The following is a 26,993-nucleotide window of genomic DNA, read 5'->3' on the forward strand; positions in this document are numbered from 1 at the left end:
AGGAAGCACATTTCTGAGAAATGGGAAGTCCCCCGGGACATTACAGCAACACAATTCAGGAGGCATCCCCCTGGAGTTTGTGCCTGAGTATTGTACAAACCACTACAGTCGGCCAGGCACGGGCAACACATGGTTCCGTGCCCACAGAGCCCCGTCAGGGTAGGTGCACCCCTGCAACCTACAGCCGAGATCATCAACATTATGCAGAATCCTTCATCTGGAGCTGGGCAAAGGAAAGGTTTATGTCACATGAGCAAACTACATTGCCATTCCTGCATTTGGACTTCTGCCTGAGACACGGCACAGAAAATCACTTCATGACTTGGAGACTTGCCCAAGGCTGAGACCCTGCCCGTGTCCCAGGGTCTGCTCTGGCAATCTGCACTTCCTCCTTTCCCAGGTGCTGCCTGATTTAGGGAGAGTGGCCCCAGAGTGATGGTATATGGTCTGGGTCAGCTTTGGATCCAGTAAAACATAAGGTACCTCAAGTATTCTGCATGTGCTCATGTGTGTTTTGTTTGTTTGTTTGGGGTCCATTTGTTTACTCATTTATTTATTTTCAATATTCTCTTATAAAAGGAAGTTTGCTTTCTTGGGAGGACTGGTGGAGCAGGTAAATTTAGCTCCAGGAAACTGACCAGCCCACGTGATCAGATTACAAGGACCTGGAGTACCTGGAAGATTTTAGTCTTCTGGCACCAACTAAGAACAACTTTATATTTATTTCCTAGTATTTACCCGTAGACAAGTAACCTTACAACAATTTCTCATAAGTGCACAGTTAATATCAATCTATGAGTTCTACAGGTGGTTCAGAAAGAGTCTCAAGGTGTCTGTAAGTGAAAATAATCAGACTTACCTTTCCTTGGCTCGTAAAGGCCACTGTAGGTGATGAGGTTGGTTGCACGGTAAACGGACTGTTTAGGTACTTGCTTCAGAATATCTACACCTGTGGTGCAAAGGCATCCATGACAAACGTAACTTCCACTCTTCCTTTCACTGTACTTTAGTATTCTGAAATGAGCATGATAGCAGATGTATGTAGGAAATCTATACTGCCTAAATTATACTATAATAATATTACATTTTTAAAGCTTACTATGATCATTTACATTGTCTTAGGTACCATTATTATTACTGATGCTGCTATTCTAAGTTTACAAAGAAGTAAACTAAATAACCAGATAAGCAACACTTTGTTTTTAAGTCCCCTCATCTTATCCGAGATTAGATATCAGACACATCTTAACCCAAATACTGATTTTTTAAGTAACCAATGTTGTATAATCCTTATGTCCACTTCAGTATCAGCTCCTATCTTAATTCATTTCCTTTTCTTGGGTCCTTTTGATTTATTTTATTTTTTTCTTCCAGTTTCTTAATATGAACTCCAACCTGTGTTTGAAATTGTCCTTCTATAGTAAAGAACATATTTAAGGCTATTTCCTCTAAATACACCATTTTCTGTATCTCATAGGTTTGGCATAACATCTCTTAGTTTTAATACTTGCAAGATAACTTGTAGTTCCACCATGGATTTCCTTTTTGTTCTAGGATACTTTATGAGAGTGTACCGTGGGGAAAACAGCTGTGTCAGGCTTGCTTGCTGGTTTACCGGCTGTGAGCACTTTGCCTGACTAGTGCGTGAGCATGTGGCAACACCATGGATGGATAGTCTACGTAAGGCTACATGTGCTTTCTCTTGGTGGCGATTTTCCCAGATCGCTCTCCCCATCACTGAGAGGTGCAGTTTTCCTGCTCACTTGCCCTCCACTGTGAAAAGCAGGTTTTCCTTTATTTATTAGCTCTTTTCCTTTTTTGTTTATTCACTTGCCTGTCTTTGTGAGCTGCCAATAAATGGATAATGACCTGATACTTTTCAGCTCTGCAGTTCCTCTACCATCTGCCCAAATTCAGTGCAAACCTGCCTGGCCTCAACCACCACCATTACATCTGGCATAGTGGGCAAGATTCAGATCAGATCGATATGGAGCTGCCGACACCCTTGAAGGGTGGGGTAAAGGAATGGTCATTGTTCTCCAGCATATGGTTCTTCATGGCTGTCCTTTTGGGGGCTATGGGGCTGTGTTTTTTACAGACCTTTTAGAAGAAACCAAAAGCTCTGTGTGAGATGCTGCCCAAGGTCAAAAGCTCCAGAATGAGCTGCGGACCAAGTGACAACAGCAGCATGAGCTGGAATAGTCACTGGAGAAACAGTTGTAGATCAGGCTACAGGCTGAAAACCAGTGATGGTGTGAACTGGAATGAGTACTGAAGGAGGCCACCTGCAGTGTTTGATACAGGATGAGCACCAGTGGCGCCTGGAACTGGTATGGTCTCTGGAGAAGGAATTACAAGTTCACAAGTTGCAGTTTGCCCTGGAAGCTGAACGTTGGCAGCAACAGCTGCTGTAGAAACAACTGCAGGTTCAAGAGCTCCAGTCTTAGCTTCAGGTCAAGAACTGGCAGCTGCAGGAGCCAAACCAGGCACTGAAGAAGAAGTATCCATGCCAGTGGAGTGGCTCTGAGTCGGCAGGAGCAGGAGTTTCCAACTCCTCCTCTTTTGAGAAGGAGATTCAGGCTGAAACTGCCATCCACAGACTCAGAGCCTGGCCAGTGGTCACCTAGAAGGTAAAAACACAGGAGCCAAGAGTCCCTCAGGGGCAGGCACAATGTCCTCCACAGGTAGTGGAGCACTCTGTGGTCCGGCCCTACACCCAGGCAGAGCTGATGGAGTTGGAGGTGCAATTCAGGCAGAAACCCACTGAGCCCCTGGCAGCCTGGTTGCTGTGGTCGTGGGACACAGGGGGTGGATGGCATCATGCTTTCCAGAACAGAGATGGAGAAATTGGCCACCGTTACCATGTACTCCTCCTTGAGGCAGCATCTTCAGAATTGGCATGACAACCCAGGAAACCATACCCTATTAGAATAGGGGATGGCTGCCATTTGTACAGTCTGGCAGAATGCTGGAGACTTGCCGGGAGCAGTGAGTCAGTAGCAGTCCTATAGTGAGCTAAGCCAGGTACTTCGGGAACTAGGTATGATTAATGCTGCTTTCAACCTGAGGTCCTGTGGGCCAGATGAGGAAGTCTTTATAGCTGGAATAAGGGATCTTATCCTCTGCAGTGCCCCATCAGCACTCTTTGGATCACTGGTGGCTATCTTGAGTCCTGATGTGGGGCAGCCCATCAATGTGGTTACACAGATTGTAGTAGATTTTGGGGAGTTGGAGGTAGCATGGAATGACAAAGCTGTGAGGGTTGCTGCCTGTGCTGTTCCCCGCCAACTAACAAAAGGAATGGGCCTGTAAATGTTACCCTAACACAGATGTAGGTAGATTTTATTACAGCAAGGGCAGATAGGGAAAAATTAGGTGGCAAGCCTAATAAAATTCTTTTGGAGCTTTGGCAGCAGCTTAAACCAGAACAGAGGTTCCAGATGCTGAGACGAACAGCCCTAACAGCTACCAATAAAACAGTTGGTGTGCAGGTGGTACGGTAACAAGATTATTATGGAGACCTCTGAAGGAGAGGAGAATCCCTAGGACCCGCTGTTCCAGTTTGAATGGAGGGAAGGCTGAGGGACCCGTCTAACAAGGATGGGTGGAGAACAGAGACCCCATGTGGAACAGGCTATCCCCTGGTCCCCTTCTAATGTACAATGAGTGTTGTTGGTTATGGGGACCAAAACTGTTCGAGTAAAGCCAATAACCATTCCATTGGGGATAGAAAGACTGCCTCCTATGTCATACAGGTATATGTATATACTATTCCTGAATATATATTGGAGGTAGATATCTTACAGGGACTGTGGTTGGAAACTATAGCCAGGGAGTTCTGCCTCCGAGTCCGGGTCATGACGGCAGTGTTGCAGGGACACACAGCACATTCCCCCTTGCAATTACCCATTCCCTGGCATGTGACTAGCACAAAGCATTACCACCTGCCAGGTGGCTATGAAGAAATCATTGGGATAATCCTCAAACTAAAAAAGCTGAGGATCATCCAGCCAGCGCACAGCCCTCACCACTCCCCGGTATGGCCTGTGCGCAAAGCAGATGGAACCTGGCGAATGACAATAGATTACAGAGAACTTAATAAAGTTGTTCCCCCTTTGCATGCTGCTGTTCCCTGGATAGCTAACCTGATGTACTGATTAAGCCATGAGTTGGGGACATACCACTTTGTGGCAGATTTTGCTAACACTTTTTTCTCTATTGATATAGCTACAGAGTCAAGACCAGTTTGCCCTCACTTGGGAAGGGCGGCAATGGACCTTTACAGTGTTACCACAGGGCTATTTGCATAGCCCCACCTTGTGTCATGGGCTGGTGGCTGCTGACCTGGCTAAATGGGAACAGCCAGAGGTGGTTCATATGTACCATTATATCAATGCTATTATGCTAACTAGGGACTCTCTTCCAGAATTGGAGCAAGCAGTTGCTACCCTGCTATCCCATATGAAAGTGTGTGGCTGAGTGGTCAACGAGCACAAATTACAGGGATCTGGGTTATCTGTTAAGTTCCTGGGGGCTGTGTGGCTGAGCAAGACAAGTTATCCCTGATGCAGTTATAGGTAAGATCCAAGCATTCCCTGTGCCCACTATGGTAAAGCAGTTACAGGAATTCCTAGGTCTGTTGGGGTATTGGCGAGTATTCATACCTCATTTAGCTCAGTTACAGCACCACTTATATAACCTTTTTCAAAAGGGGGTTCACTGGGATTGGACTGAGTGGGCACAAGGTGCATTTGCAGCAGCTAAGAGAGCTGTTAAGGTGGCACAGGCCTTGAAAGTGTTTGATCCTGCTAGGCCCTGTGACCTTGATGTCCGTGTAATCCCTGAGGGGTTTGGATGGAGCTCATGGCAATAGACAAAGCGCCTATGGCAACCTATTGGATTTTGGTCTCAATTGTCAAAAGGTGCTGAAGTCCATTACTCATTAGTAGAGAAACAGTTGGTAGCTGTGTATGCTGCCCTCCTAGCCACTCCAGTTATGGTCAGACTACATACCCTATTGCAGGATGGGTGAGAGACTGGGCAACCAAACCACATAGTTGTACGGCTCAAACTTCCACCCTGGCCAAGTGGGGTGCATCCTTACAACAACGCTGTGCTCTTAGCACCCCATTGAGAGCAGAACTGCAGGAAATCTTGGGTCCAGTCACCTATGTGATCTTAAAGTCAGGTGCAGCTGGGGATCAAGGGGCAGAACCTGAAGTCAGTCCCTACCAGGAGGGGTGGGTGCCCATCCCCAAGGATGCCTGGTATACTGATGATTCTAGCAGGGACCAACCTGCCAAGTGGATGGCCATAGCCTTCCATTTGGCCACTGAGACTATTTGGGTGGACACAGGTACAGGCCAGAGCAGCCAATGGGCAGAATTAAGAGCCATATGGCTAGCTGCTCATAATGAACCTTCACCTCTGGTGATTTGCACCAACAGCTGGGCTATTGTGGACTGACCCTTTAGATTGCTATTGGGCACATTAACCAGTGGATAGTAATGCACCATCCACTATGGCAGGGGTCCCCAAACTACGGCCTGCGGGCCGCATGCGGCCCCCTGAGGCCATTTATCTGGCCCCCGCTGCACTTCTGGAAGGGGCACCTCTTTCATTGGTGGTCAGTGAGAGGAGCATAGTTCCCATTGAAATACTGGTCAGTTTGTTGATTTAAATTTACTTGTTCTTTATTTTAAATATTGTATTTGTTCCCGTTTTGTTTTTTTACTTTAAAATAAGATATGTACAGTGTACATAGGGATTTGTTCGTAGTTTTTTTTTATAGTACAGCCCTCCAACAGTCTGAGGGACAGTGAACTGGCCCCTTGTGTAAAAAGTCTGGGGACCCCTGCACTATGGAGTCAGGCCATGTGGCAGGACTTATGGGAAATAGGACACCAGAAGCAGGTGACAGTATATCATGTCACAGGGCATGCCCCTCTAGCTCATCCTGGAAATAATGAGGCAGACACCTTGGCAAGAGTGTGATGGTTGGAGACTATGCCCTCAGGTGATGTGGCGCAGTGGCTCCACCAGCGTCTGCTCCACGCAGGACAGAAAACTATGTGGGCTACGGTTAAGGTGTGGAACTTGCCTGTGTCCTATGCAGAAGTACTTGCAGCTTGTGATCAATGTGCATTGTGTTCCAAGAAGCACCCACGGAGACAACTGGCATCACCTGGACAGATCCAGAGAGGTCATGTTCCACTGACACGATGGCAGATAGACATCAGTGACCCTTACCAAAGTCAGACAGGTACCAGTATGCAGTCACCTGTGCAGACACTACCACCAGTCTGCTTGTAGCTTACCCTGCCCGTAACCCAGACCAGAGGGCAGTCATACAGGCTCTGGACTGCCTGAGTGCTGCATATGGAAGTCTGCTGGTCCTTGAAAGTGACAATGGTGCCCATTTCATGGGTTCTATGGTGAGACAATGGGCTCAAGGCCTAGCGGTGGACTAATACCATGTTCCCTACCACCCACAGGCTACTGGTATCATTGAGCGGTATAATGGACTCTTAAAGCAGGGACTGCAATAGGAGGGGGGCATAACCTCCTTTACTTGATGGACACACCACTTGTGGGTGGTACTTTGGATTTTTAAAGAGAGACCTCAATGGGGGAGCCCAGTTCTGGTGGAGGCCCTTCTGCACCAGACAGCTGCTCCCATCCAGTTGCAGATACGCACCAAGGATGCTTTGCTCAAATCAGGTTTTGGACGGCAGGGCAATGTGCTCCTGCCTGCCCCAATAGCCCCCCTTAAAGGCCAACAGCTTCAGTAGACATGGTCCTGGACTGTATGGGTGGACTACACCTATGATGGGCAGTCTTGTTGGCACCGTGGGTTAAGGGGCTAGAGGTAGACCTCCAATTAATTCCCTGGGCAACCAGTATCTTGCCACCTACAATAGAAGTGTATTATCCCTTGAGTGCTCAGGAAGTCAACATTATGGAGGGCACCTTTGTAATTTCTTTATGGCCAGTAATGAGTTCTCCCATTTTGTTACACACAGAACCAGCAGCTCCTGGAGTACAGGACAATAAGGTTTGGTATGTCCGCCCAGGGCGGCTTCTAGTACCTGCTACTGAGCTGTCTGAAGACAGAACTCTGGCCTGTATTCTGCCAGAAGGGAAAGACTTGCCTCTCTTGGTGCTGCTGACCACTCTCTCATTGCACATATCATCTGTGCTTTTGTAATTCTGTTGCTTTAATCTGTACTGTTTCTGTAATGTACCTCACTCCTCACACAGAGATCATCCTGGAAGAAACCTGTCACATAGATTGTGAGATGAGCAACCCTATAGGGGTGGAAGGTAGGAAAACAGCTGTGTTAGGCTTGCTCGCCGGTTTACCAGCTACAAGCACTTTGTCTGATTAGTGCATGAGCACGTGGCAGTGCCACATGTGGATAGTCTGTGTAAGGCTACGGGTGATTGCGCGCAGTGGCAGTTCTCCCAGATCGCTCTCCCGCCACTGTGAGGTGTGGTTTTCCTGCTCCCTTACCCTTCACTGGAAAAGCAGGTTTTCCTATGTTTATTAGCTCTTTTCCTTTTTGGTTTATTTGCTCACCTTTCTTTGCGAGCTGCCCATAAACGGGTATGGCCCGACGCTTTCCGGCTCTGCAGTTCCTCTACCGTCTGCCCGAATCCACTGTGCAACTGCCTAGCTTCAACCACCAGCATAACAGTACCCAAATTCCTAAGCATTTATGAGTGCGTCTTTATACAATTTATCTAATTTTACTGTATTTCAATCAGAGACCAATGGCTCTAAAATCTCTACTTTCTTTAACTGTTTGAAATGTCCTTCATCATCAGGTACCAAATTGAATTTTATACGTTTTAAAGGCAAAAATATATAAGGAAAACTATATATTCTCTATTTGTAGGATGCAAATTTCACATGTTTTATTCCATGAGATTATGGATGTATGAAGGGCTTATTTATTCAAAGTTTACTAGATCTGGCCCTGGCCAGTTGGCTCAGTGATAGAGTATGTAAGCCCAGTGTGTGAAAGTCCCAATTTTGATTCCCAGTCAGGGCACACAGGAAAAGCAATTATCTGCTTTTCCACCCCCTGACCTCCTCTCTTTATTTCTTTTTCTTTCTTCCCCTCCTGCAGCCATGGCTCAATTGGTTCAAGTGCATCAGTTCCCGGTTCTGAGGGTGGCTCCATGGCCTTGCCTCAGGCACTAAAATAGCTCAGTTGCTAAGCAATGGAGCAGCGGCACAGATGGGCAGAGCATCGCCTGGTAGGGGGCTTGTCAGGTGGATCCCAGTACTCAGCACATGCAGGAGTTTGTCTCTCTGCCTCCCCGTCTCTCACTTTTTTTTTTTTTTTGGTATTTTTCTGAAGCTGGAAATGGGGAGGCAGTTAGACAGATTCCTGAATGCACCCAACTGAGATCCACCCGGCATGCCCACTAGGGGGCGATGCTCTGCCCATCTGGGGCATCGCTCTGCTGCGACCAGAGCCATTCTAGCGCCCGAGGCAGAGGCCAAGGAGCCATCCTCAGCACCCGGGCCATCTTTGCTCCACTGGAGCCTCGGCTGTGGGAGGGGAAGAGATAGACAGAGAGGAAGGAGAGGGGGAAGGGTGGAGAAGCAGATGGGTGCTTCTCCTGTGTGCCTTGGCCGGGAATCGAACCCGGGACTCCCGCACACCAGGCCAATGCTCTACCACAGAGCCAACCAGCCAGGGCTTACTTAATAAAAAGTAAGTTTACTAGATCTCATTAATTGTGAAATGAGGATATTTAAAATCATTAATTTTACTTTTGCTTTATGAAATTGTGTTTATATTTATAATAGCTTTTGCTTTATATGTTTAGGTCCATGTTGTTTTGTGTACACAGGTACCTTCGTGTGTACAAGTATCTTATTTTATCTAAACAATACAAGGTAATGCAACAGATGTGATAGTCACTTGGGACATGCAAATTAAAAGTATAATGAGGTATTACATATCCTTGTAGTAGGAATGACAAATGAAAAAGAAAGTAATGCCAAGTATTGGTGAGGAGGAACAGGAACTCCCATGCTGCACTGGGGATATGAATTGGCACTTCTGGAAAACTAATAGGATTTACCAAAGTTGATCAATATACATACCCTCAAATCAGCAGCACATCATGAATAGAACTGCTATGAACATTCTTGTATGTGTCTTATAATAAATATATACATATACACAGATATAAGAACATTCGTAACAGCTTTATTCATAATGTCCTCAAACTGAAAGCCTAAACTTGCATCAATGATACAAAAATGAATTTTGGAATTATAAAACCGACAGATACAAGAATGAACAAACTGCAGTTCAACATGTCATGGAGGAATCTTGCAAATGTTATGTTGAATGAAAGAAAAGAGCACTTACTAGAAAACTCCATGCATACAAAATTCCAAAGTAGAAAAAACAAATCTATGGTGGCAGAAGTCTGAATAGTAGATGGATACCTTCCAAGGATGGAGTAGTTACTAGGAGTGGACAGAGAGTAGGTCTCTGGGGGCCACTTCTTAATTTAAATGCCAGCATACTCATGACTGTGTACAGGCCTGCTGGTGATGTACTCTGGCAAACGCTTGCTATACAAATCTAAAAGGGGTTCTACACAGGATTTATTGTGGCACAGAAAGAGTGACACTTTCTCTTTTCTACAAGGCAGAATTCAAACTTCAAGGAAAAGTATGTGAGGCACTGTGATAATTTCTTCTCAGAAATCCCTTTGTTGAATTCTCCACACTGCCCATTGAGGTGGCTATTATAATCCCACTTTACAGACTAGCAAAATGAGGTTTCTGAGTGGAATCAGTTTGTCCAAGACCACACATCTGCTAAGCACCCAATCACTCTGATTCGAGGCCAGTGGTCTTTGGTTCTACGTGGTTATGAAGCCGAGAGCCTGGTGCAAGGGCAAATCACAGGAACCCCATATGCAGGTTATTTTGAGTACAAAGTACAAAAACTCTTCCCTCATGCTATTTCATATGAATTGCTTGAAGAGAATTCAAAGAAAATTTAAACTTTAGCATTCATTGTCTCATTTAATTTCTTTCTTTTTTTTTAAGTGAGAGAGACAGAGAGAGGGACAGACAGACAGGAAGGGAGAGAGATGAGAAGCATTAACTCATATTTGTGCCACCTTAGTTGTTCATTGACTGCTTTCGCATATGTGCCTGGGAGGGTCCAGCTGAGCCAGTGACTCCTTGTTCAAGCCAGTGACCATGGGCTCAAGCCAGCTACTTTGGGCTTCAAGCCAGCGACCTTTGGACTCAAGCCAGCGACCAGGGGATCATGTCTATGATCTCATGCTCAAGCTGGCGACCTTGTGCTCAAGCTGGTGAGCCCATGCTCAAACCAGATGAGCCAGTGACCTTGGGGTTTCAAACTTGGGTCCTCTGTGTCCTAGGACAACACTCTCTTTACGGCACCACTGCCTAGTCAGTCTTTCCTATTTAATTTCTCAACCTCCTTTGCACATTGGTTTTATTTCTGTACCCTTTGTCACAAAGCCTGGCATCATTTATAGGGTCATTTGACACAGTAAACTTCTTCCACAACAGAATTTACTCTTCCAGTATTTGTAATGATAAAAATACTTGCATTATGTGATCATAATGCAATGACCAATTCCACTTAATATTACAGTTTTATGTAGGGCATTTGATGTTTTTACTTTACAGCAAATCAACTCAGATCAAAACATATTTATTCATGACACATTTACCCTGCCTATTTCCGAAAAGTTTTTGGCTCCTAATAAAAGATACATATGAAATAAACCTGAAATACACAACTTGAAACCTCATGAAAGTAGAAGAAACTAAATTAGGATCATACAAAGGCCATGGTTAAATATTAGATTCAGCTCTAAGCTTTCTGGAAGACAAGAAGAACATATATCTCTTTATCTTATAAAAGAAAACAGATTTATTTTTTCAAAGAGGACAGTTTTCAAGATATGCTAAGAGGCATGCCAAAGAAACTTATACAAAAGATTTGATAATAAGTGATGCAAATTAATTAGATGTCAATGTAAAGTGATATAGAAGTGTCATTTAGGAGGAAAAGCTTACAAACTAAATCACCCTGTGTTTTATTTTTATAGAACAAGTTCCAAGGAAAAGCAAAGGAAAACAGAAATAATGAGAGGTTTTAGATTTTAAAAGGTGGCAGAGACCCACTGGCCAGCCAGAAGCGGCGTCTAGGAAAGCAAGTCTGCCCTCAGGAGTCACTCAGCAGTTACGGACCAGGTATACCCTGCACTCTCATGGCTTCAGTTTTCATACTAGGGGGAAAGTGCTAATAACAATACTTTCCCTGCTTACTTCACATTAAAGTACTCTGTGAATACCAAGTGCTCTGCCAGTATAAAATCATCTAATCTCTAGCAGTGCCATCAAAATGGAAACAAAACAAAATCCAGGTTTCTGAGGTTGAGAAGCAGTTTATATTTGCCATTCTCCTTGTAACCTTTGCCTTGAGGGTGATTTCATATGTTCACTTACTGTCCTTTACAATTTCGTCCAGAAGAGGACTTACTAGAAAATTTCAATGTGCGATGAATTAGCACAGAATCACAAAAATGTGGCCTTTCACTCTGAGTGGTGTTTGCCCAATATTCTTCCCTTCCCCTGAGGCACAAGGCTTATAAACAAAAAGTTCTTCCATTGAAAGTTATAAGAGACAAAATATGGGACCAACTCACTGAGGGTTCTATTCTCCAGAAGAGCACACTTTCCTTCAAGCTGACAGCCATGGATTCCAACCTGGAAATTACCAGTAAGCCCAAGACTCTGCATGTGTGTGTGCCTGTATGTAACCATCAAACTATCAAGGCCCAGGGTCCAAGATATGGAGCATTCTCTTTCCCTATGCGGCCGAAAGCTCTTTCCTGCGTCTCCCACACTGCAGGGACTGCTGCTGCTGAGATGGCAGGAGTTGCTGCCTAGTTTGATTACAAACAAGACAACATTTTGTCACATAAGCCCCTATACTCCTGTGCCCACCTAATCTTTTGCTGCATAATCCCCCATGTATGTCATTGCTAAACTGAATGTTCGTAGTAAGGCAGAGAAGCAAAGTAGCCCTGAATAAAAGAGAGGGGATGTTGAGAAAGGCCGTCTCGACTGTGGGCATCTCTATAAACATAAGCTGATGGAGGGAAAGGACCATACCAATACCAAAGATAAAGAGTTGAAAGTCCATAAATTTGTATGTTCCATTCAACTGAGCCAGACACATTTCAAAGGGTTTCGTGATCAATTCAGACCACTTTAAAATATATTTACATATACGTTTTCATGTAGCATTTGCATAATCTTATCAACTGTTGATCTGTTGTTGATGCTTTGACCTTGCAATCTAAACACAGTGGAGCTCAGAAGAAACATCTTTTCAAGATCCCAGTGGTGTTTCTGTAAGCACTTGCTTCAGAATCAGTTGGGAGGGCAGATTCCCCTTAAGAATTTCCAGCCTAACCAGGTGGTGGTGCAGTAAATAGAGCATCAGACTGGGATGCAGAGGACCTAGGTTAAAAACCCCGAGGTCACCAGCTTGAGCGCGGGTCACTGGCTTGAGCGTGGGATCAGAGACATGACCCCATGGTCACTGGCTTCAGCCCAAAGGTTGCTGGCTTGAGCCCAAGGTCGCTGGCTTGAGCAAGGGGTCCTTCACTCTGCTGTAGTCTCCCCCCCCCCAGTCAAGGGGCATATGAGAAAGCAGTCAATGAACAACTAAGGTGTTGCAACAAAGAATTGATGCTTCTCGTCTCTCTCTCTTCCTGTCTGTCTCTATCTGTCCCCCTCTCTCTGTCTCTGTTACAAAAAAAAAATTTCCATTTTGATTAAGCCACTCAAATTATATCTGTGCACAATATTTCGAGAAGTTTATGAGAGTTAATTCAGAAAGCTTACCTCCTGATGGACAGCACACCAATCACCTACTTGTGAGCCAGTTAGGGGAAACAGTGAATCAGTTAGGCATGTGTGTGAACGTGCACTCAGGCCTCCGATCCATGTGATTTGGGAGAGGGAGGATCAGTGATTCATCCAACAACACGGTGTGCCTTGGCAACAGCAGTATTGTAAACATGCAACATTTAAGGATGTGGTCCAGCACTTCATTGCCCTTCCATCTATGCTTTAATTCTGTTACTTTTCCCTTCTTCTTCCATTCAGTGAGAATTTAAACTTCCCACCGAGATCAATGCTGTTTATCCATAAGCCTTCAGGGCCAGTGGTGGGATTCAGCCAGTTCATGCCAGTTTGCACTGGTTTGGCAGAATTTTTTTGAGTATACCTAATTTTTTGTTGAGTTCGGTGAACTAGTTGCTAAAATGGCACTTGTAATCAAGGGTTCTCTCTAAGGTGGGTGCCTGTGCAGCCACCCAATGTGGAAATTACAAATTTACATTCCTTACTCTATTTTAATGTCCATTTTTGCAACAGCATATTCTAAGTGCCCATAGTAATCTTCATTCTGACCATAGGTGAAAAAGATTGTGAGGACACCAATCAAGAAGCAACATAGAAATATCTTAAATAAGAGTATTATTGTTTTTTTGTCTGGTATTATTTAATATTTTTTCATTAATATTTTAACTTTCTTATAACATAATCTAGTTTTGTGTGGCTCTTTTACTGTTCTTATTTAAATATTAAATGCATGAAACAATAACTACCTTTCTGTATATTTTTATACTTAAAATGGTCATTAGGGCATAGAACTAGTTGTTAAATTATTTGAATCCACCACTGGGCAGGGCTAATACCATGTCCCTAAAATTTGGGTGTGACAAAAATGTCTCCTGACCTCTATTTCCTCTCTCACAATCTATCAGAGCAAACTATGACCTATGCTCCTGTAACAGGGTACCATGACTTCTCAGCACATATGCCTCAGGAAAAGTTCACCTGATACTGTACATGCCTCAAAACATGAGACCCACACAGCCTCCCCAAGTTCCCGATCTTGCTCTTTTCCTCCTTTATTTCAGGCACAGTGTGTCACCCATGACATCTTCCTGAGTGTCACCCATGACCTGCCATCTATCCTAATACCAGTCCTTCTCATGCTCACCTCTCCTCTCCCTTCTTTCCTACTTTATGATATGTCTCTCCCCACAAAATATGGAGGCATGAAAAGATTAGCTGTGTGGGTGGGGATCCAAAAGATTAAAAACAAAGTATTGTCTCAACATTGCCATAACATGAGGTTTGTCTTTGTAACCAATATTGTTTAAAAAAGCTATAGCCTTTTTGACAAAACTGATACTGACTTTTTAATTTTATATTACATAAAATGACATCTATTATACCAGGCCTCTTTACTTGTGAGATTCTGAGGCATTTAACTTTGACATAGGCATTGTAGATTATGCCAATCTGAACCCAGTCAAAATTTCTCAATTGGGAAAATGAGCTTTAAAAGTATGTTTCAGAGAGAGAGAAAGAGAGAGAGAACAAAAAACTCTTTATATCCAAAATTCAGATGAAAACCCTTTCATTTTAAAATCCAAGGAACTTCTAAAACATTGAAATTGCAAGGAGATTCTACAAAGAGAACATGTCCCTTTCATTATGAGAAGCAAGCTTTCCAATTTTTTTTTTTAATTGAGAGACAGAGACAGAGAGACTGACTCCCACATGCGCCCAAACTGAGATCCACCCAGTAAGCCTCCTACAGGGTGATACTCTGTCCATCTGGGTCTGCTGCTCTGTTGCTCGGCAACCAAGCTAAGTATTTTAGCACCTAAGGCGAGGCCATGGAGCCATCCTCAGCACCCACAGCACCCAGGGCCAACTTGCTGGAACCATTCATGGCTGCAGGAGGAGAAGAGAGAGAGAGGAGAGGAAGGGCGAGGGGGAGGAGGGAGATGCAGACAGGTCACTTCTCCTATGTGCCCTGACCAGGAATCTAACCCAGGACTTCTATACACCAGGCTAACACTTGACCATTGAGCCAATTGGCCAGGGTTAGCTTTCCAAATTTTCCTGTGTGTTTTGAGCATACAGTGGATTAAATCAAGTGTATAGATTTGAATCGTTTCAACTCTGTCCTAACCCCACGCCTACCATATCCCTATAGATAAGAGCCCAGGGTGGCATTTATATTTTGCTTTATTTGTTGTTTCAAAGTAAAACTGCATTTGATGCTCACTTCTAACATGGCTTTATTCAGTCTACCAGCACCGCACTCTAAGATGCCTTCTCTCTGCCGACTCCCACAACTTTGGGGCCACCTAGGTGGACCACAGATGTGGTGATCTAATCTGAGCAAAGCTACCTGCAATTGGCCAACCAAAGTCTCTCATCTCAAAAAACCAAGGAAGTGTTTTATAAAACAATGATAATAAACAATTAGCAAAAGCCAGTGGGAACAGATTTAAATTGCTAAAGGGTTCACAATTGAAGTGCTATGAAACCTTTTTTCCTCCCCGGTTTCAATCAGCAAAATTTGTATCCATAACAGAGAAATCCTAGCTGAATTCTCTTCAGATAATTTCTCCTCATCAAAACTGAGCATTACAAAGTTAGTCTTGCCTGACTTTGCATGTGCCTTTCCCTGGACTGTATGGCTATTATCTACTCTTGTCTTCCAGCATCAGCATGTCATGGTTGTGGACCCTGAGAAAGGAGGTACCTGTTAAGAAGGGTTCCTGGTGGCTAACTGGGCTCAAATAAAAAAATAAAAACAAAAGAACAGGGCCTAGGAGCTATTTCTGTACAGAGGCATCTCATACAAACTGCACCTCAGGGAGAAGCCTGCATTGAACTACCTGTCCCTGCACTGAACTTCCTACCAGCACTGTTCCTGCCATCTGAGCCAGCCCATACAAAAGAATTCCTGGAATCCTACTTCAGTCAGTATGTCTGAGGCTTTCTTCATCCAATTAGAACTGCACAGCTATATCACCATCAGCTTCTTCACCAACCAGTCAGAGTAGTTCCATTCTGACCAATCAGAACAGCGCCTTTTGGACCAATTAGATTGGGAGGATTTGGAGTCCTCATTGCATGAGAAGAGACCAAGCACGGATGAGGGGCAAAGACTTCTGTCTGTATAAGTCAACCCCCTCTGGCTTTGGGAGTACACTTTCCCTTTCCACCTAAGCCTGGAGACCATGTTTTCCTGGCTGGAGCTGAAAAAGCTGGAGAGAACTGGCGAAGACCAACACTGAGCAGAGCAGAGCAGCTAGGAGCAGAACAAAGCTATCTAGCCAGACAGGGGCCTGGCCCGTGGCTGCTTTTCAGCCATGCTGTATCACAATTGAGCTATCTGGGGTTAAATTTCCTTCTTCACTGCACCCTAAATTGGGGATTACTGTTGAAGTGGAATTGTTACCGATGACCATCAGTTGACATGGTGTTATCTCCCTCAGAACACAAGGTAGACTTCCGCCTAGCTTCTCTTCATGGTGGCATTATTAGTTTCTTTCCCATACTTAATTATTACTTTGTACACCCTTAAAAGGGGAATGGACAGACAGACTTTGTTTTACATCTTGGTTCAGCCACTTAACACCTGTGAGGCCTTGGACTATAACTTTTCAAAATCTCAATTTCTTGTTTGAAAAAATGGAGAAAGTAAGGTTTGTGGTGCTTAAATAAGATTTGTGCCTTGTTCAGAGCTTGATAGTAAAGGTTGTTTCCCTCCTCTGCTCCCTCTCCAGGACCAGCTCCTAACTTACGCTCTCTACTCAGTGTTGCTGGAGCAGTGGGCACTTACTATTTGATTTGTACACCCAGCATCTCAACCCTCTTTGTGTTTGGGGAATTTCTGCAGAATGGGTTTTATTGGAAGTTTAGGAGAGTTACTGCTGAAAGTGCTAATCTAACCAAAAGGTACATGTGATAGACCAAACAGTCTAGTCTTCAGTATTTCTTGCTTCCATGGCAGTGAGACATAGCCTGGGCTCCGCTAATCAGAAAGACCCTCACCATACTTTGACACAAGATAGCAATCCGAGAAGGAAGGGTGAGGGTCCAGGCTCTTCTGGGTGGGAACAGCACCAGAGGTGACTGGAAGTGTATTTCCTCGGGAGCAAAGGTGGCATCGATGACAGCATTAATAGTTGTCAGAAAACCAAATTCTGGTATAAAAGACACAGGATCAGAGCCAACTACAGAATTCCATCCATACTCCCAGTTCTGATCACATGTATGAGAATCAATGGCAACTTTTACTAAAGGCAAAGAAAAAAAGAAATAAATGTGTAACTTATTGATCTCTACGTTGAAAGAACAGTAAGAGACGAAAGAATGATCAATGCAACTACATGATTGCTTTTGGTGAGATCCAAGACTTCCTACTGAAAATAAAAACAGAAATGTACCCTTTTAGGAAACTTGATAATAAAAAAGACGCTAAATAAGTCTAAGCACTTGCCATGTTTTTAAATTCTGATTTGCAAGTTGAACTATCTAAAAACCCCTTGTGTGTTTGCAGATCATGTAACTTGAAAGAAGTTGTGAATCAGTTTCCACTCCTGTGTTCTCTCAGGAATGACACTATCACATCTCCACCTACAATTTTTACTCCCATCAAGCTTTCCTCCTGCCAGAAAAGTCTGTAAGGGGGCAGCCGGCAGAGCCAGTTTAGAAGAGAGCTGACTAGCAGCTGCAGCCATATACGGGTACAAAAGCAGAATCTAAAGTGCAACAATCACGAGATTGTTCTTGGAACTCGGGTGACATCATGGACCTTTTCTTCATCGTCTGTATGGAGCAGAGAAAGAAAGGGTCACTAATTACAAAGAAGCATGCAATCCAGATTTTTATAGCAGGAGGCTGCCCTCTCCTTGTTTGTGATGGTGTAAACAATGACCTTTTTTAATGTCTCTGATAAAAGGGTGAATAAGAACTGGAATGGTGACCAAAAAAATTGCCCCTGTTTTCCTGCCTCCATCAACAGGCTGCCTGTCTGAATCATTACCTGTGATAAGTGGGTTTCTTTGGATTTGCCTGCTCATTTTTTTTTAGCTAAATTAAGAACTACATGCTATTACTGAAATGCAGAGTTCTGAAAGTCTGCCTAATTATTCAGTGTTGTGCTTTTTTATTACAGCTGGGATTTCCTAAGTCCCAGTGACTTTCTGGATCAGAGGTCAACAAACTATGGCCCATCAGCCAAATGCAGCCTGATTTTGTAAACAGAGTTGGACTTGGACATAACCACACCCATTGTTGACCTAGGTCCTAGGCTATCTTGTATGGTTGTGTGGGTGCAACAGGGGTAGAGTTGAGTAGTTACAACAGAGACCATATGAAAGGTAAAGCCTAAACTGTTTACCAGTTGCCCTTACAGAAAATCTTTGCTGACCCCGGAGTTAGATGCTTGTATTGCCTCTCAGTACTAAGGAGCCACCTTGCTAAACGCAGTAGTCATAGGTCCTGCTTTCCTGGCACTAACCACATGTTTGCATGGGACAAGACAGAACTGAAGGGCAAACCAAGGGATCTCTCCCAAACATAGATCCCCTTGGAATTTCAAAGGTGACCACATGAGTGAGATTCCAAGGTAAACACACACATGAAAGGACTAAAAACCCATTGGCATGATCACGGAGGGGTGTGCTTTCATAGTTGAGACTCTGAAGGGTGAGACTGTCTGTGTGACCACGTTATAGCAGATCTTGGGTTTAAAATCCCCCAGTCCAATCAGAATACATTTATTGAGGATTTATCTTGGTTGTTATTAACCCCGCCCACTTTTTTATGGGGGCGGTGACATATTCATAGACATCCACAATTCATTTGTAATTTCTGGGGGACCTTGGACCCCCCAAAGCTAACCCATCAGCCCCAGATTAAGAAACTCTGATCTTTTTTTTGTTACTTGTGGGACAAATTTAAAAAGTAGTTGTCAAAGAACCTGTTTTCAATTAGACTAATTAGCAATTAGCAAGTGCTTACTTGGCAATTAATTTAAAATTAACATCTATTAAGTGTCAAATGAGGGGTACAGACAAGACCTCATTATGATTGAGAGAAGAAATAGACTACTGTATTACTTGTTAGTAAGGTGAAAGAAGTCTTCATAGGTGAAATGTGATTGTCTAAGATCTGAAAGAACAGCTTAGTTTTAGATGAACAGGAAAGAGCAGGGAGGATTTGGCTACAAATGTCTTCCAGGCTCAGAAAGGTCTCATTTCCTCACCAATGGACCCTAGTTAGAGGAGCACTTAGAACATCCCTCAAAGACAGTCACCCAAAAGAAGTTTCAGGCACTGAGGCTTCAGAGGCTATCTCTAAGTTTCCTGTGTCTCACACCTTGTCAAGCTACTTTATGACTTGTATTTGGGTCAACACCATGTCCTGGCCACATGGGTGCTTGGCCTAATGCTCTACTGTTGTCTTCTTGAAATATGTAATAATTTTTTAAATAAAGAAACAGTATTTTTATTTTGCACTGGGCCCCACAAATTATGTAGCTAGTCTTGCTCCTTAGGAAAGAATGAATCCAACATTAATATGATCAAATGTAGATAAGAAAACTGGAACACCCCTTTCTTCACCCCCTTACCTTGAAGGTAGGACACCAATCTCAAAGGTGAAAGAGCTCTAATTCTTCTTATACACTATCCTAAGAACTTGCCAACAGTACTTAGAATCAATTTAAACTCCTCTGGATGAATAGCATGAGGCTAATTATAATCTTCAAACTTTTCACATAGAAATGAATGTCTTTCACTTGTAACAATTAAAACTTGTTTTCTAAATTTTAGGATTTCTAGTATGTGAAAGAAAGAGAGGGAGGGAAGGAGGGAGGAAGAGGGAGGGAAGGGGGGAGGGAGGGAGGGAGGGAGGGAGGGAGGGAGGAAGGAAGAAAGGAAGAAAGGAGAAAAGCAAGAAAGCAAAAGAAAGAAAGAAAGAAGAAAGAAAGAAAGAAAGAAAGAAAGAGAAAGAAAGAAAAAGAAAGAAAAGAAAAATGAAGGAAGGAAGGAAGGAGAAAGCAAGAGAAAGAAAGAAAGAAGAAAGAAGTAAGGAAGAAAGGAAGGAAGGAAAGAAGGAAGGGGAAAAGCAAGAAAGCAAAAGAAAGAAAGAAAGAAAGAAAGAAAGAAAGAAAGAAAGAAAGAAAGAAAGAGAAAGAAAGAAAAAGAAAGAAAAGAAAAATGAAGGAAGGAAGGAAGGAGAAAAGCAAGAAAAAGAAAGAAAGAAAGAAAGAAAGAAAGAAAGAAAGAAAGAAAGAAAGAAAGAAAGGAAAAGAAAAAAAAGAAGGGAGGAAGGAAGGAAGGAAGGAAGGAAGGAAGGAGAGAGAGAGAGGGAGGGAGGGAGGGAGGGAGGGAGGGAGGGAGGGAAAGGAAAAAAGAGGGGAAAGGGAAAAGGGAAAAGGGAAAAGGAAAGGAAAGAAAGACCGACCTATAAAATGCTATGACAAACTGAGGGGAGAAAGATTTTAAGATATATTTTTAATTATATTATTTATGTCTGTTATTTTATAGCTTACTTTATATACTCTAAGTTGCTATAACATTTTGGGTTGATCCCTTTCATTTACATGGAATCTTTGGTTCAAGAGGCTCAAATCATTTGACCTGCATGAAGGACCAGCCTTTCTCCCCTTTTAAGCCTCATGATTGTCCTTGCACCGGTTGTTTCAAAGCAATTTCCTTCAGGACTTCTTAGCTATTGAAGATTTTGTTTTTCTTCTAAGAATTAAGATCTTTAAGTTTGAAAAGAGTGAAAGGAAGCTTGTTACTACTAAAACTGTTAAGGCTTGAACTTGGTTTAGAGGACTTAGTACTTATTCAACAGATTAATGCAGTGCTTTCATTATTTTAAGAGTAAATTTCAACTTCTGGGGGTATAAATGCAAAATGTAATACAAATGAGCAGAAGGAAAATGACGCTAATAGACCATATGCCTTAGTGATGAAACCTCATTCAAAGAGCTAACTATTTTCTATAAAACAAAGTATAGCATTTGAATCTGATGGGAAACTAGAGCTTGGCTAAGCTAAAAATGGACAGAAAGTTCTTGAGTCCACTTCACTTTGTTTTGATGGGAATGATTAGCCATGCAATTTAAGTCCTCCATAGTTAGATAAAATGGGGAAGTTTGTGTGGCTCTAAAAGATCAAGAATTGAGATACCTAAATCAGTGGTAGTCAAGTGGAGCCTGTAGACCCCCAGAGTCCCAAGACTATTTCAAGCAGTTCTAGAGATCAAAATTATTTCTGTAATAAAATACTAAGATGTCATTTAAGTTTTACTATGTTGACACTTGTACCAATGTTGCAAAAGCAATGATGGGTAAAACTGCTGGGCCTTTGGCCTGAGTCAAAGTCTCCAACTGTCTTAGCAGGCCCATTAAATTTTTCACTAACCTATACTTGTAGTTACAAACAAACAAAGTTTCACTTAAGAATGCCTATTATAATGCAGCTAAACTTTAAATATGAAACTTTGAGTACACATCTTTTCATCTTTTCAATGTTTTGTATGACAAAATGGAAAGTACTCATGAGGATGACGTCAGAGTAATGGCGGGGTAGGAAGCGATACCGATAAATCTCCCCCAAAACTCAACAAGATCTTCAACCAGAAACAGAAAAACCTATACTTGGAGCTTCCAGATGCTTCGCAATACACCCAAAGGTATGATTGAGTGAAAAATTGGCTAAATATATAACCAAACCCCGAAGGAAAAAGGGAGTAAGAAATGCTCCGCCTTCCTCACTAACCTAAACAGGGCGGCTTTCTCTGGTAACTGTGAATATAGAAACTGAGGCGGGCAAAGGGGGTGAATAGATCCAGGCCGCCGCGGCACAAACGGCCGAACCAGGCTGTGGCACACAGATCCAAGCCGAGGAAAATCTGATCCTGTGGCAACCCGGGCAATACAAGCTAACACTCGCGCCAAACCCAAACAAAGAAAGACAAGCGGAGCGGCCATTTTACCCGGTCTCCTGGTCGGTGCGCAGTTAGTGGGCGAGAATTTCTTCCTAGGCCCCGAGAGTGGGTGCCCGTTAGTGGGCGAGAATTTCTTCCTAGGCCCCGAGAGTGGGTGCCCGTGTTGCCCCACGGAGAGGCAGGGTCAGAGGCCTTTCTGTGGGCCGAGGACAGAGTCTCTGGGCAGCCCCAGCGCCCTGGGAAAGCCACGCACGGGAGGGAGTGAGAACTACTTCCAACGGTGGAGATTTTCCGTGCTGGTGAGGGTTTCACTCAGAGGGAACCGCGGCCGGTCTCATATTCTGGTGTGCGCGCGCAGATAAGGAGTGAGCGATTCTTCCGAGTGCCTCCGCAGTGCGCGCCCGTGTTATCGCAGAGAGGGGCAGAGTCAGGGGCCTTTGTGTGGGCCAAAGCGGAATCTCGAGCCGCCCCAGCGCCTTGTAAAAGCCGAGCTCGGGGACGGAGCGAGACTCAATTCCAACGCTGCAACTTTTCCCTGCGGTTGGGGGTTTCACTCAGAGCGTGAGACTGCTGGCTGGATATCCTGGTCGCAGACAGTGAGTGAGAGTTTCCTCCAAGCGCCCCCCAGAAGTGGGCGCCCGCTTGTGTTACCGGACAGAGTGGCAGAGCCAGTGGTCTTTGAGTGGGCGGAAAGCCCGCCTGATTAGGCTAGCAGCTCTGACTGACTGAGCCTTACCCAGAGCCCTGTGCTGAGTGGAAATAGAGTGGGGAGTTGCCAGCTCTTTGAGCCTCTTACTATCCAGGCAGAGGCAGCAGCAACCCCATACCTGGATTATCAGGCTACTAATTGAGGAAGGAAAGACTAGGAGAAAGGCTCCAGGAACACGGACTCTCTCACTGTCGGAGCCTATAAATGCTAATGAGCCTCGACTCCCACGAGACTAAAGCACAATACATGACATTGCCATAGAGACTTATCAACTGCAAGCCTCTACCTCAGCGTGCCAAAGGGACAGAACCCGGGGTACAGAGTCACCGACCAGGAAGAGGGAGAGAAAAGAAAAAGCAAGAAGATAACCTCTCAAAATCAAGAATAATCTGCAGACTTTATAACCTATCACATTTTATTATATTTGTTCGTTTGTTTCTCTTATCTTCATTCTTGATACTTTTTTTTCTTCCTCCAATTTGGCTGATTAACTCTCTACTGGTCTTACTCTCTCCTCTCCTTGAACTACACTACCCATAAGTGTTACATCTCCCATTATCTTTTCTCTTCTCTTCCTTTCTCTCTATGAGGGTTGCACTCCAAAACCCTTAACTCTCTCTCTCTCTCTCCTTTCTTTTTTCTTCTTTTAGTGGTTCCCTCTTTTTTTTCTCTCTCTCTCTTTCTTTTCTCCCTCTATATTAGTTTCTTCCTTTCTCCTTTACATCTCCTCTCATTCAAACCTCAATAACAAACAAATTACCTTATCTGGGACTCAAACCTATGTTTGTGGCATTTTGGGGGGTTTTTACTTCACCTTTTTAACTCACTAGCAGTGCTCCCATCCCTGGCTCTCCATATTATCTAGTTCTTGTTCCACTAAATACAATAGTAAGTTTTTAATTTGTCCCCCCATTTTTCCGTTTTCCTCTTATTCCTCTCATCATAACTCTTAGACAACCAACACCTAAAAGCAAATCATTTTATTCTTGACCCAAATTTTTTCCTTATTTGCTTTTTGTGGGTCCATACGCTCTTTTTTTTTTCTTTTTTCTTTTTTCTTTTTTTTTTTTTTCTTTTTTTCTCTTTTGCCCCTTTATGACTTTTCCCCAATTCAGGCCCTCCATCACAGGCATTGTTTGTTATAACTCACAGTCCACCAAAAGATTTTCTCAAGAAAGAGGGGAGAGGAGAGGAGAGGAAAAAAGGAGGGGGGGAATAATTTCCTTTTTTAAAAAATTTTTATTTTATTTTATTTTTCTTTATTTCATTATTAATTTTTTTTTAAAAAAACAACTCTTCGATTTTTTATTTTTTTTATTTTTTTTAACTTTTTATTCTTTATTAAATCTCATTAATACTATCAACAAAACCACCCTCAGATGCCATTAAGGAAGAGAAAATCGAATATCATGGATACAAAAGAAAGAGAGGTAACACAGCTAGATGAGGAAAAATCTATGGAGAAAAAATTTAATATATTGGAAACCTTGGAGCTAAATGACAGAGAATTCAAGATAGAAATACTAAAAATCCTCCGAGATATACAAGAAAACACAGAAAGGCAATTTAGGGAGCTCAGAAAACAACTCCATGAACACAAAGAATATATGTCCAAGGAAATTGAAACTATAAAAACAAATCAAACAGAGATGAAAAACTCAATTCACGAGCTGAAAAACGAAGTAACAAGCTTAGCTAATAGAACAGGTCAGATAGAAGAGAGGATTAGTGAAATAGAAGACAAGCAACTTGAGGCACAACAGAGAGAAGAAGAAAGAGACTCAAAAATTAAAAAAAATGAGATAGCCCTACAAGAATTATCTGACTCCATTAAAAAGAATAACATAAGAATAATAGATATATCAGAGGGAGAAGAGAGAGAAAATGGAATGGAGAACATACTCAAACAAATAATAGATGAGAACTTCCCAAGCCTGTGGAAAGAACTAAAGCCTCAAGTTCAAGAAGCAAACAGAACTCCAAGTTTTCTTAACCCCAACAAACCTACTCCAAGGCATATCATAATGAAATTGACACAAACAAACAGCAAAGAAAAAATTCTCAAGGCAGCCAGGGAAAAGAAGAATACAACATATAAAGGAAGGCCCATTAGATTATCATCAGATTTCTCAGCAGAAACTCTACAAGCTAGAAGAGAGTGGACCCCAATATTTAAAGTCCTGAAAGAGAGGAACTTTCAGCCACAAATACTATACCCATCAAAGCTATCCTTCAAATACGAAGGAGAAATAAAAACATTCACAGATACAGAAAAGATGAGGGAATTTATCATCAGAAAACCCCCACTCCAGGAATTACTAAAGGGGGTTCTCCAATCAGATACAAAGAACAAAAAAAAAACAGAGCCACAAGTAAAAGCTCCAAGAAGAACACAATAGAACCAAATTTAAACTGTGACAACAACAAAAAGAAAGAGGGGGAGAAGATGGAGATTAACAGTAGCAAAGGACGATGGAGTGCAAAAGTACTCACAAAATAGTTCGCTACAATGAACAGGGTAGGGACCCTTTTCATTACTCAAAGGTAACCACCATTGAAAAAACCACCACAGAAGCACATGAGATAAAAAAGATAGCAACAGAGGAAAGATGTATGGAATACAACCAAATAAAAACAAAAGATAGAAAAACGAAAGAGAAGGATCAAACAAGACACAAAACTAACAGAAAGCAAGATATAAAATGGCAATAGGGAACTCACAAGTATCAATAATTACACTAAATGTAAACGGATTAAACTCACCAATAAAAAGGCACAGAGTAGCAGAATGGATCGAAAAAGAAAATCCAACTGTATGCTGCCTACAGGAAACTCATCTAAGTAACAAGGATAAAAACAAATTCAAAGTGAAAGGCTGGAAAACAATACTCCAAGCAAATAACATCCAAAAAAAAGCAGGTGTAGCAATACTCATATCGGATAATGCTGACTACAAGACAGGAAAAGTACTCAGAGACAAAAATGGCCATTTCATAATGGCTAAGGGGACACTGAATCAAGAAGACATAACAATTCTTAATATATATGCACCAAACCAAGGAGCACCAAAATATATAAGACAGCTACTTATCGATCTTAAAATAAAAACTGACAAAAATACAATCATACTTGGAGACCTCAATACACCGCTGACGGCTCTAGATCGGTCATCCAAACAGAGAATCAACAAAGACATAGTGGCCTTAAACAAAACACTAGAGCACCTGGATATGATAGACATCTACAGGACATTTCATCCCAAAGTGACTGAGTATACATTTTTCTCCAGTGTACATGGATCATTCTCAAGAATTGACCATATGTTGGGCCACAAAAACAACATCAGCAAATTCAGAAAAATTGAAGTTGTACCAAGCATATTTTCTGATCATAAAGCCTTGAAACTAGAATTCAACTGTAAAAAAGAGGAAAAAAATCCCACAAAAATGTGGAAACTAAACAACATACTTTTAAAAAATGAATGGGTCAAAGAAGAAATAAGTGCAGAGATCAAAAGATATATACAGACTAATGAAAATGACAATACGACATATCAGAATCTATGGGATGCAGCAAAAGCAGTGATAAGAGGGAAGTTCATATCGCTTCAGGCATATATGAACAAACAAGAGAGAGCCCAAGTGAACCACTTAACTTCCCACCTTAAGGAACTAGAAAAAGAAGAACAAAGACAACCCAAAACCAGCCGAAGAAAGGAGATAATAAAAATCAGAGCAGAAATAAATGAATTAGAGAACAGAAAAACTATAGAAAAAATTAATAGAACAAGGAGCTGGTTCTTTGAAAAGATCAACAAAATTGACAAACCCTTGGCAAGACTTACCAAGGAAAAAAGAGAAAGAACTCATATAAACAAAATCCAAAATGAAAGAGGAGAAATCACCACGGACACCGTAGATATACAAAGAATTATTGTAGAATACTATGAAAAACTTTATGCCACTAAATTCAACAACCTAGAAGAAATGGATAAATTCCTAGAACAATACAACCTTTCTAGACTGAGTCAAGAAGAAGCAGAAAGCCTAAACACACCTATCAGTAGAGAAGAAATAGAAAAAACCATTAAAAACCTCCCCAAAAATAAAAGTCCAGGCCCTGACGGCTATACCAGCGAATTTTATCAAACATTCAAAGAAGACTTGGTTCCTATTCTACTCAAAGTCTTCCAAAAAATTGAAGAAGAAGCAATACTTCCAAACACATTTTATGAGGCCAACATAACCCTCATACCAAAACCAGGCAAGGATGGCACAAAAAAAGAAAACTACAGACCAATATCTCTAATGAATACAGATGCTAAAATACTAAACAAAATACTAGCAAATCGAATACAACAACATATTAAAAAAATAATACATCATGATCAAGTGGGATTCATCCCAGAATCTC

The 26,993-nt window shown here is 42.5% G+C and overlaps 1 protein-coding gene across 1 annotated transcript in view; it reads right to left on the minus strand.

Annotated features, from left to right (window-relative positions):
• The window catches only part of SPATA13 (spermatogenesis associated 13), a 433,930-nt gene that overhangs the window by 332,863 nt on the left and 74,074 nt on the right, over nt 1-26,993 (minus strand). The gene's annotated exons all lie outside the window — the stretch shown is intronic.

This window comes from Saccopteryx bilineata, chromosome 2 (genome assembly GCF_036850765.1).
Source record: "Saccopteryx bilineata isolate mSacBil1 chromosome 2, mSacBil1_pri_phased_curated, whole genome shotgun sequence".
NCBI lineage: Eukaryota > Metazoa > Chordata > Mammalia > Chiroptera > Emballonuridae > Saccopteryx > Saccopteryx bilineata.